The sequence below is a fragment of the Gorilla gorilla genome, chromosome X (genome assembly GCF_029281585.2).
Source record: "Gorilla gorilla gorilla isolate KB3781 chromosome X, NHGRI_mGorGor1-v2.1_pri, whole genome shotgun sequence".
Classification (NCBI taxonomy): Eukaryota; Metazoa; Chordata; class Mammalia; order Primates; family Hominidae; genus Gorilla; species Gorilla gorilla.
The window spans coordinates 157735069-157747859 of NC_073247.2; positions in this window are offsets into that span (position 1 = coordinate 157735069).

A 12791-nucleotide genomic window follows, 5' to 3' on the forward strand; every position below is an offset into this window, starting at 1 on the left:
ACTATAGGAGTGCTCCACCATGCCCAGCTATTTTTAATTATTTTTGAGAGTCAGGGTCTTGCTATGTTGCCTAGGCTGGTCTCAAACTTTTGGCCTCAAGCGATCCTCCCACCTCAGTTTCCTGTGTTGCTGAGATTACAGGCGCAGCTGGGATTATAGGCATAGGCCACCTTGCCCAGCTGGAAATACTTTTTAAAAAGTGTCTGGGAGGCTGGGCACAGTGGTTCACTCCTGTAATCTCAGCACTTTGGGAGGCCGAGGCAGGCGGATCACTTGAGGTCAGGAGTTTGAGACCAGCCTGGCCAACATAGTGAAACTCCTTCTCTACCAAATATATAAAAAAAGTAGCTGAGTGTTGTGGCGTGCGCCTGTAATCCCAGCTATTTGGGAGGCTGAGACAGGAGAATCGCTTGAACCCAGGAGGCAGAGGTTGCAGTCAGCTGAGAGCAGGCCACTGCACTCCAGCCTGGGAGGCAGAGCAAGACTCCATCTGAAAAAAAAAAAAAAAAAAGTGTCTGGGTACATCAGAATTCACATGACAAGAAAAGGACTAAAAAGTCCATGTAATTTAAAGGAGGAGTTTATAAAACTCATGGCATCTAGGAGTGAACAATGGTTAAAATAGGAAGACAGAAGCACCTGTTGGAATTAGTCTGTGAAGTGGAAAAGAGGCAAGAGAGATAAAATTAGGATCATGTATGATAAGAGACCCATAAAATCAGAGGACAAACAACCATGCCCCACTGGCAAAAACAAACTAATCCACCAAAGTATGTGGACTTTTCTCTACTGACAGAAGTGTGTCTCAGTAAACTAGGAATCTTGTAAAACATCCCAGTACCACAAAAATGAATGATGACAAGATTAGCAGATCTATATAGAGTTTTGAAAAAACTAGAAAACTAAATTCAATACTTATCAATTGAGGTAGACCCAAGCACAGAAAAACAACCATGAAGCAAACCAAAACTTTTAATGTAATATAATACTCCAAACAGTATTAAGCAGACACAATTGGTAATATTTTTAAAAACTCCAAGTCAGAAACTCCAAAGTTAAAGACAGTAAAAAGTAAACAAAGAAAGGAATAGACTTGATTTAACTCAGGAAAGAAATGGAAGAAAAATACAAACTTATTTTAGAAATGAAAAATAAATTACAGAATTCCTACATGAGAACAATCCCTAGTAAAATGTAATAGGGGGCATTGGGGAATATTAAGAGGCAGGAAAACAGTAAATAAAATGAAAATGAGATTAGGAAAACAAAAAGGATAACAAAGCAATGGAAATAAGAGATAAATAAAAAAGCAATGCCATTCATATTACTTCAGTCCCTATAAAAAGATAATCAATAGAACAAAAGTACTACTGAAAAGTATAATCCAAGAAAACTGTCTTTTTCTTTTTTTTTTTTTTGAGATGCAGTTTCGCTCTTGTCGCCCAGGCTGGAGTGCCATGGTGTGATCTTGGCTCACTGCAAACTCTGCCTCCCAGGTTCAAATGATTCTCCTGCCTCAGCCTCCCGAGTAGCTGGGATTACAGGCATGCCACATCATGACCGGCTAATTTTTGTATTTTTAGTAGAGACGGGGTTTCACCATGTTGGCCAGGCTGGTCTCGAACCCCTGACCTCTGGTGATCCACCTGCCTCAGCCTCCCAGAGGGCTGGGATTACAGGTGTGAGCCACAGCGCCCGGCCTCATGACCTGCTTTTTTAAAAAAAAAATTTTCAATTTCACTCAGAGAACAAACCCCAACGCTTGTATATACAAGAGTTACACTGCAAACTGATTCAAAAGGCTAAATATAAAAGGAGGGAGAAAGGTATACGAGGCCAATGAAAACAGGAAGAATGGAAATTAACAAAATGAAAACAGAAAGCAGGGTATCCTGGAATCAGTAAAATGAAATTCAAGCCCCAAAGCAGGGATATGACAACAAGACATTCTTTTTTTTTTTCTTTCCAAGACAGAGTCCCACTCTGTCACCCAGGCAGGAGTGCAGTGGCATGATCTTGGCTCACTGGAACCTCCCCCTCCTGGGTTCAAGCAATTCTCCTGCCTCAGCCTCCTGAGTAGCTGGGATTATAGGCACCCACCACCACGCCTGGCTAATTTTTTGTATTTTTAGTAGAGACGGGGTTTCGCCACATTGGCCACACTGGCCTCGAACTCCTGACTTCAGGTGATCCACCTGGCTTGGACTCCCAAAGTGCTGGGATTACAGGTGTGAGCCACTGCTCCCAGCCAAAAAGGACATTCTTAATGTTAAAGTCTGTAATGCAGAATGATACCATAACATTTAAGAATTTTTATTGCCAAATAATAACCTTTATGGAGTAAAAACTACAAAAGACACAGGGAGACAGAAACAGAAAGACAGTGAGAAAAGGAAAGTTTAATACTCCACCCTCAATAGGAGACAGATCAAGTGGACAAAACATAAGCAAGGAGAGAGAAGATCTAAACAATATAATATAATCAACAAGGTAGAATTTATTAATATATGTCACATTCTAAACTCTGACTATAGAGAATATGTATTCTTTTAAACTGCACGTGGCACATTCGCAAAAATTAAACATATATTTAGTCATAAGAAAACATCAATAAATTTCAAAAAGGAGAACTATCACAAACAACCATCTTTGATCGTGAAGCAGTTAAACTAGAAATTGCTAATAAAAACAAAATATTTATTTTTGTCAATTGATAATTGCAACGTTTTCATAATTAGCCAATATTTGGGGAAAAAATCACAGGCACCTACCATGTGCTAGGCATAGGGTTTCAACAAGTATCAGATTTGGTCCTTGCCCTCAGGAGCAGTAAGTCTAGCAGAAGAAAAATAAACAGACAGACAATTAACATACAATGAGGCTTGTAAGAGTAGGTATTACCGCAGATGATGAAACTCTGGTTTCTTGCTCTTTACTATACCATGGTACTATGTAGATATAATCACTATAGGCATGTTCCTATTTTTCGGAAATAGACACATATTTAGCATAAAGGGGCAATGATACATACATCTGACTTTCAAGTGGTTCAGAAAGATAAAGAGCTAAAGGAAATGCAGTCAAATGTAAAATACAAAAGTGAATCCGGGTCAGGGGTGGTGGCTCACGCCTGTAATCCTAGCACTTTGTGAGGCCGAGCTGAGAAGATCACTTGAGTTCAGGAGTTCAAGACCAGCCTGGGAAACATGTTGAAACCTTGTCTCTAGAAAAAAAATTGAAAGAAAAAAAAAATTAGTCGGGCGTGATGCCTGTGGTCCCAGCTATTTGGTGGCTGAGGTGGGAGGATCACTTAAGCCCAGGAGGTTGAGGCTACAGTGAGCTGAGAGCATGCCACTGCACTCCAGCCTGTGCGACAGAGTGAGACCTTGTCTCCAAAAATAAAAATAAAGAAAAACAAGTGAATCTGGACAAAGGGAATATGGTTTTGCTTATACTTTCCTGGTCTTGCAACTTTTTGTAAGTTTGAAATAGTTTCAAAGAAAAATTTAAAAATAAAAAGAAATCTCTACAGAGAAACATTACCTCCTTAAAAATTAATATCTTTTTAATATTCAAAAGAAAATATGTCAAGATATTCAATTTTTCACAGTTTAGCTTTGTATTTTTTATTTTTTATTTTATTTTTATTTTATTTTATTTTTTTTCTGAGACTGAGTCTCGCTCTGTTGCCCAGGCTGGAGTGCAGTGGCCTAATCTTGGCTCACTGCAACCTCCGCCTCCTAGGTTCAAGTGATTCTCCTGCCTCAGCCTTCCTAGTAGCTGGGATTACAGGTGCCCACCACCATGCCCAGCTAATTTTTGTATTTTTGGTAGAGACAGGGTTTCACCATATTGACCAGGCTGGTCTTGAACTCCTGGTCTCAGGTGATCCACCCGCCTCGGCCTCCCAAAGTTCTGGATTACAGGAGTGAGCCAGTGCACCCGGCCAGTTTAGTTTTATATAGTTCAATTTACTTGAACCTTCTCTGGATGTGTTTTTGGTGTTTGTTTGTTTGTTTGTTTTCTCCCCTTGCAATGTCACATACATTGTTAAAATGCCTGTTTTTAGATCTTTTCTAAATATTTAAAAATTGTTCCTTTCCTTTCAAATTCTCCATTTTCTGAGATTAAGCTTTTATTATTTAAGTTAATATTCCAAAATATGCAAAATTTAAAATATGTATTTTAATGAGATCTTCGAAATTTGAAAATTACATGGTTTCACACTTCAAATAGTAAAGCCCAATTCCTTGAAGAGCTTACTTTTGAGGTGGAAGCAGAGGAAAGAGTACAGGAAAAAAAAAAAAAAACCAGATAAGGTTTATAGGGAAATCAGATACAGAACTCTAGAGTTGTAGAGCTCTGTTTCGAAGGACACATAAGAGTTCAGGAAACAACCGAAAACACCCAAAGACAAAAAGAATAGCATTTGTTTGTTAAATAAGCAAGCTTATGAAGAAACAAGCTTCTTTCCTCCTCATTTTTTTTTTTTTTTTTACTTACCTGAGACAAACTTCTTCCCATACATCATGTGGTCATGACTGATTGAGCATGCCAGAATCAACAGTCTCATCCAGGAAAAAGAATCTCATCAGGAGGACCAACAGTAACTTAAAGAGGACCAATGATCCTGTCAGGAGGACCTATAGCCATCTCAAGGGGACAAAGGGTCTCATCAGAAGAACCAACGGGCATCTTCTCTTCCTCCTGGCTTCACAGGAAGCAGTAAATATCCCTGCCCTTTTTTGCCTTTATATAGGATCAAGTAACTGAGTTCTGGCTAATGAAATGTGGAGGAGTATGAACCACTTATGTGTGGATCACCTCCCCTTCTATTTCCATGATATGAGAGGGCCTACTTCGTTTAAAAATTAGGAACATGCTGTACACATTCTCTTTGCGTTGTTGAGCTTTAAGAGCGTGGCCTGATTGCAAAAGGTCACAAGATGCTATTTGACTTTTTCTCTTCCCTTGCATGCAATTCAGATGCAAAGAATCCAGATCCTGAGGTCCAAGAAGCTGGCAGAGCTACATGATGAGACGTACCTGACTGATTGCAATTAACTAAGAAATAAACCAATCCTAATTTTTTAACACTTCCCCTGCCCCCCCAATACTCTACCACTTAGAATCATTTTGAAGATGAAATGATAAGAGTGCCTGACACATACTGTTAGAGAAGTGGTTACTATTATCATTCTTTGTTTGGAGGAGATTTTCTCAGCTTCTAAGATGTTTACTAGCTTTATAGCCTAAGGACATTTCTACCCTCCAGGCTGCTTTCCTCATCTGAAAACGGGATAGCCCATTTAACAAATGTTTGTTGCACATCTAATATATACCAAAGAATCATCCACATTAAGAGCACAAGAAATTGAACAAGATCAATAATGTTCCTGCTTTGATGGTGCTTATATTCTCATACACATAGAGATTATAAACATAAAAACAAATAATTAAAGAAAAAAATTGATATGAAGAATGTAAACAGGGTGACTTAGTGGGGGACTGGGAGAGGGGTAGAAGTAATTTAGATCAGATGACTTGAAAAGTTGTTACTGAGCAGGTGGAATTTGAGCTAAGACCTGAATGGCATAAAGGAATCAGGCTTGTGTGCAAACATCAAGAGGACAAATGCCTCAGGCAGAGGGAACGACCAGGGCACAGGCTTTGAAGATGAAATAAATGTAGCGTGCTCACATAGGCCAGTGTACCTAGAATGGTTGGTGAATGAGGCGGAGAGAGGACAAGATGAGTTTGGAGATTCAGGCAGGGGCAAGATCGAGGTGAGACTTTCTGGAACATCAAGAATTTTGAATTTAGCTGTAATACAGCTTAAGATTTTAAGCTAGAGAGAGACATTATATGATTAAACATTAGAAAGATAACGTTGGCCGCTCTGTGGAAATTGGACTGTAGAGCAGCCAGCAGGAGTGCAACTCAAAGGAGTGTATTTGTTTATTTTCACACTGCTGAAAAAGAAATACCCGAGACTGGATAATTTATTAAAAAAAAATGTTTAATGGACTCACATTTCCACATGGCTGGGGAGGCCTCACAATCATGGCGGAAGGCAGAAGGCATGCCTTTTGTGGCGGCAGGCAAGAGAGAATGAAGGCCAACCAAAGGAGGAAACCCCTTATAAAATCATCAGATCTCATGAGACTTATTCCCTACCACGAGAACAGTATGGGGGAAACTGCCCCATGATTCAATTATGTTCCACTGCGTCCCTCCCACAACATGTGGCCATTATGGCGGCTACAACTCAAGATGAGATTTGAGTGGGGACTCAGCCAAACGATATCATTCCACCCCTGGGCACTCTCAAATCTCATGTCCTCACATTTGAAAACCAATCATGCCTTCCCAACAGTCCCTCAAACTCTTAACTCATTTCAGCATTCGCTTGTAAGTCCACAGTCCAAAGTCTCATCTGAGACAAGGCAAGTTCCTTCTGCCTATGAGCCTCTAAAATCAAAAGCAAATTAGTTACTTCTGAGATACAACGGGGGTACAGGCACTGAATAAATACACCCATTGCAAATGGGAGAAATTGGCCAAAATGAAGGGGGTGAAGGCCCCATGCAAATCTAAAATCCAGCGGGGCAGTCAAATCGTAAAGTTCCAGGTGATCTCCTTTGACTCCATGTCTCACATCCAGGTCACGCTGATGCGAGAAGTGGGTTCCCACAGCCTTGGGCAGCTTCATCCCTCTGGCTTTGCAGGGTACAGCCTCCCTCCCAGCTGCTTTCATGGGCTGGTGTTGAGTGTTTGTGGCTTTTCTAGGTGCAAGTGCAAGCTGTCGGTGGATCTACCATTCTGGGGTCTGGTGGACGATGGCCCTCTTTTAACAGTTTCACTAGGAGTTCCCCAGTGGGGACTCTGTGTGGGGGCTTCAACCCCACATTTCCCTTCCACACTGCTCTAGCAAAAGTTCTCCATGTAGGCCCCACCCCTACAACAAATTTATGCCTGGACATCCAGGCATTTCCATACATCCTCAAAAAGCTAGGCAGAAGTTCCCAAACCTCAATTCTTGACTTCTGTGTACCCACAGGCTCAACACCACTGGGAAGCTGCCAGGGCTTGGGGCTTGTACCCTCTGAAGCCACAGCCCGAGCTGTACCTTGGCCTTTTTTAGTCATGGCAGAGCAGCTGGTACGCAGGGCACCAAGTCCGTAGGCTGCACACAGCAGGGGGGCCTTGGGCGCAGCCCAGGAAATCATGTTTTCCACTTAGGCCTCCAGGCCTGTGATCAGAGGGGCTGCCACAAAGGTCTCTGACATGCCCTGGAGACATTTTCCCCATGGTCTTGGCTATTAACATTTGGTTCCTCGTTACTTATGCAAATTTCTGCAGCCGGCTTGAATTTCTCCTCAGAAAATGTGTTTTTCTTTTCTATTGTATCATCAGCTGTAAATTTTCTGAACGTTTATACTGTTTTGCTTTTAAAACTGAACGCTTTTTACAACACCCAAGTCACCTCTTGAATGCTTTGCTGCTTAGAAATTTCTTCTGCCAGATAGATACCCTAAATCATCTCCCTCAAGTTCGAAGTTCCACAAATCTCTAGGCAAGGGCAAAATGCTACCAGATTCTTTGCTAGAACAGCAAGAGTCACCTTTACTCCAGTTCCCAACAAGTTCCTCATCTTCATGTGAGACCACCTTAGCATATATTTTATTATTTATATCATTATCAGCATTTTGGTCAAAGCCATTCAACAAGTCTGTAGGAAGGTCCAAACTTTCTCACATTTTCCTGTCTTCCTCTGAGCCCTCCAAACTGTTCCAACCTCCCCCTTTTACCCAGTTCCGAAGTCACTTCCACATTTTCAGGTATGTTTACAGCAGTGTCACACTCTACCAGTACAAATTTACTGTATTAGTTTGTTTTTATGCTGCTGATAAAGCCATACCTAACACTGGGTAATTTATACAGAAAATGAGGTTTAATGGACTCACATTTCCACACGGCTGGGGAGGCCTTCCAATCATGGTGGAAGGCTGAAGTCACATCTTATATGACAGCAGACAAAAGAGAACGAAAGCCAGCGAAAGGGGAAACCCCTTATAAAATCATCAGATCTCCTGAGACTTATTCGCTACCACAAGAACAGTATAAGTGAAACTGCCCCTGTGATTCAATTATCTTTCACGGGGTCCTCCCGCAACACGTGGGCATTATGGGAGCTACAGTGCAAGATGAGATTTGGGTGGGGACACGGCCAAAGCATATCAAGGAGCAATTAGAAGACCGTTACAATTATTTAGACAAAAGATGATGATGACTTAGACTGGACTTATAGCTGCAGAGATAAAGAGAAGTGGATGGATTTGGGATATATATTTTAGAGGTAGAGCAAATAGGACTTGGTAATGCATTGGATATGGAGGCAAGAATAAAGTAGATGGCAATGGTAATCCCCAAGTATTGGGTACATGATACCAGGTACCTAGGTAGTATAATTTACTAAGATAGGGAGGAGTAGAAATAGCAGAGGCATTTTCTCACTCTTTCACTGCCTCCCCTGGGAGAAATCTACTGTGGCCTTGTCAATAACAATGAACTTGTATTATTAACACAAGTAATGACAGTGGCAACTATTTCACAGCGGTGTTGAAATTTGTGTGCGTGTGCATGTGTGTGTGTGTTTGCCTGTGTGTGAAAAACAGTTGTGCAGAAGTCACTGTTTTCCACTCATCTCTGGTTCTGCCTTCTCTTCCTTTTATTAGTATTTAGCAAGTAAGCAAGCTCAGGATGGGTGACGAGTGATTCCTGTGGGACTTAGACCCCTGAAGTGTAGGCAGAGACTGTGAACATTAAGGGAGATCACTCCTGTGATTATGTTACTCTGCGTGAAAAAAGGTAAAAATCTCTTGTTCCACAACTTACTATCTATGCGACCTTAATTGACATAGCTCAGGTGACTGAAGCTGCATGTTGAGACTAGTAGAGTTGCCTGTAAGGTTAAGAGACTGCTCTCATTTCCCTAAGAGGTGTGCGTGTGTATGTGTGTGGTACGCACACAGATTGTGAACACACAGTTCACAATCATTAGATTTGCATTGAGCCCAGAGTAGTGTGTAAGTGCCACTTCTGGAAATGTAGCAGATCTCTGTACCAGAGTGCTGGTCATTGAGATCTGTCAGATATGACTGAAGATGCCAGAGTCTTTGGTATAGGGGGCTAAACCCAGACAGAAACAGAAGCTGACTTATAACTTCAGTAAGGAACATAGCCATCTTGTATTGTCTGGGGACGTGGATATTCTGGGATGTCCAGGGCAAATGGGTTTCCTCTGTTTCAAAGCTTTATAAATTCAGACTTTTTTTTGAAGAGCCTTCTGGATCTTATAAAAGTCATTGGTAAACGTGTTGAATAGCATAGTGCACAGGGGCGCTGTGCCAAAATCCCACTTAAAAACCTTCGAGACCAAAGCTTTAGTAAGATGTTTCATTTATTTAAGTTTTTTTTTAACACTTTATTTTTTTAGAACAGTTTTAGGTTCTTAAGCCTCCCAAAATTAATCTGTAAATTCACCTGGTTTAAAAATATTTTTAGCAAAGCAAAGGGGCAAATAGTAGTTAAGACAATTTTGGAGAAAAAGATGAATGACTTACCTTATCAGACAAATCATCTGAATTCCATCATCATATTTTTCAATTGATACATAATATTTGTACATATGTTTGGGGTATTTTTGATATTTCGTTACATGCATAGATGTATAATGCTCAAGTCAAGATATTTAGGATAACCATCACCTTGAGCATTTATCGTTTCTATGTGTTGGGAACATTTCAAGACCTCTCTTCTAGCTATTTTGAAATATACAACACGTTGTTAACTATAGTCACATTACTCTCTATCAACCAATAGAAATTATTCTTTCTATCTAACTGTATGTTTGCACACATTAACAAACCTCTCTTTTGCCCCCTCCTGCCACGCACCCTTACCAGTCTCTGGGAACAATCATTCTACTCTCTACCTCCATGAGATTAACTGTTTTAGCTCCCACATATGAATGAGAATATGCAATATTTGTCTTTTTGTACCTGGCTTATTTCACTTAATATAATCATCTGCAGTTTCCTCCATGTTTCTGCAAATGACAGGATTTTATTATTTGCATGGCTGAATAGTATTCCATTGTGTACATATGTCACATTTTCATTATCCATTCACCTGTTGATGGAAACAGGTTGATTCCATTTCTTTGCTATTGTGAATAGTGCTACAATTAAATGGGGTTACAGGTGTGCTTTTGATATGCTGATATTTTCTTCGGTAAATACCCAGTAGTGGGAATGCTGAATCTTATTGGTAGTTCCATTTTTAGTTTTTTTTTTTTTATAAATCTCCATATTGTTTTCCATAATAGCTGTATTAATTTACATTTCTACAAACAAATCTCCACATCCTCACCAGCATCTAATTTTTTTTTGTATTTTTGATACTAGCCATTCTAAGTGGTGTAAGATAATATTTCATTGCAGTTTTGATTTACATTTTCTAGTGTTTAGAGATGTCAAGCATTTTTTTTCATGTGCCTGTTGGACGTTTGCATGTTTTCCTTTGAGAGGTTTCTATTCAGATCATTTGCCTACTTTTTTTGTTAGACAGAGTCTCACTCTGTTGCCCAGGCTAGAGTGTGGTCATGCTATCTTGGCTCAGTGCAGCTTCAATTTCCTAGGCTCTCACCTCAGCCTCCCAAGTAGGTGAGACTACAGTTTCATACCACCACACCTGGCTTTTTTTTTTTTTTTTGTAGAGACAGGGTTTCGCCATGGTGGCCACGATGGTCTTGAATTCCTGAGCTCAAGCAATCCATCTGCCTGGGCCTCCCAAAGTGCTGGAGTTACAGTCATGGACCACCATGCCTGGCCCATTTGCCCACTTTATAATGAACTAATTTATGGGGTATTTTGGCTGTTGTTTGAATTCCTTATATTTTCTGCATATTTAGTCCCTTGTCAGATGAATAGTTTGCAAATATTGTCTCCCATTCAACAGGTGGTTTCTGCACTCTGTTAATTGTGCAGAAGCCTTTTAGTTTAATATATTTCCGTTTGTCTATTTTTGGTTTTGTTGCCTGTGCTTTTGAGGTCTTAGCTATAAAATCTTTTCCTAGATCAGTGTCCTGGAGTGTTTCCCTTATGTTTTTTTTTTTTTTTTTGAGACGGAGTCTTGCTCTGTCGCCCAGGAGGCTGGAGTGCAGTGGCGTGATCTCGGCTCACTGCAAGCTCCGCCTCCCGGGTTCACCCCATTCTCCTGCCTCAGCCTCCCTAGTAGCTGGGACTACAGGCGCCTGCCACCATGCCTGGCTAATTTTTTGTATTTTTGGTAGAGATGGGGTTTCACCATGTTAGCCAGGATGGTCTCTATCTCCTGACCTCGTGACCCACCCACCTCAGCCTCCCAAAGTGCTGGGATTATAGGTGTGAGCCACCACGCCTGGCCCCCTTATGTTTTTTTTTTTCAAGTGGTTTTATAGTTTGGAATCTCGTGTTAAAGTGTTTAATTTAGTTTGAATTGATTTTGTCATATGGTGAGAGATAGGGGTCTAGTTTCATTCTTCTGCCTATGGATATCTAGTTTTCCCAGCACCATTTATTGAAGAGGGTATCCTTTTTTCAGTGTATGTTCTTGGCATCTTGGTAAACAGATAGCTGTGAATTTGTGAATTTATTTCTGGATTCTCTATCCTGTTACATTGGACTACATGTCTGTTTCTATACCAACGCCATGCTATTTTGGTTACTATAGTCTTATAATATATTTTGAAATCAGGTAATGTGATTCCTCTAGCATTGTTCTTTTTGCTCAGGATTGCTTTGGCTATTTGGGCTCTTTTTTGGTTTTATACAAATAACAAGCTTGGTTCTTTTTCTATTTCTATGAAAAACATCACTGATATTTTGATAGGGAAGGCACTGAATATGTAGATTTCTTTGAATTGAACGGTAATTTTAACAATATTAAGTCTTCTTATTCATGAGCATGGGATGTCTTTCTGTTTGCCTGTGATCTCTTCAGTTTCTTTGATCAGTGTTTTGTAGTTTTTCTTATAGGGATCTTTCACTTCCTTGGTTAAATTTAGTCCTAGGTGTTTTATTCTTGTAGCTAGTGTAAATGGGATTTCCTCCTTGTTTTCCATCTCAGCTAGATCATTATTTGTATGTAGAAACACTATTGATTTTTGTATGTTGATCATGTATCCTGCAACTATCCTGAATTTGCTTATCTGATCTGAGTTTTGTGGTTATGTCTTTAGGTTTTTCTAAATATAAGATCATGTCATCTGCAAAGAGAGACGATTTGACATCCCCATTTTCCAATTTGGATGCTCTTTATTTCCTTCTCTTGCCTGATTGCTCTGGCTAAGACTTCCATTTCATTGTTGAATAGGAGTACTGAAAGTAGGCATCCTTACGTTCTTCCAGTATTTAGAGAACAAGTTTTCAGCTTTTCCTCATTCACTGTGATGTTAGCTGTGGTTTTATCATATATGGTCTTTATTATGTTGAGCTATGTTCAGAGTTTTTATTGTGAAATGATACTGAATTTTATCAAATGATTTTACTGCAGTGGTGGAGATGATCATATAATACTGATTTTTGTTCTGTTAATTCGATGTAACATATTTATTGATTTGTTTACCGTGAACCATCCTTGCATCTCTGAAATAAATACCACTTTATCATGGTATGTTATCTTTTTATGCGAAGTTGAATTTGGTTTACTAATGTTGAGGATTTTTACATTTAGGTTTTTCAGGGATA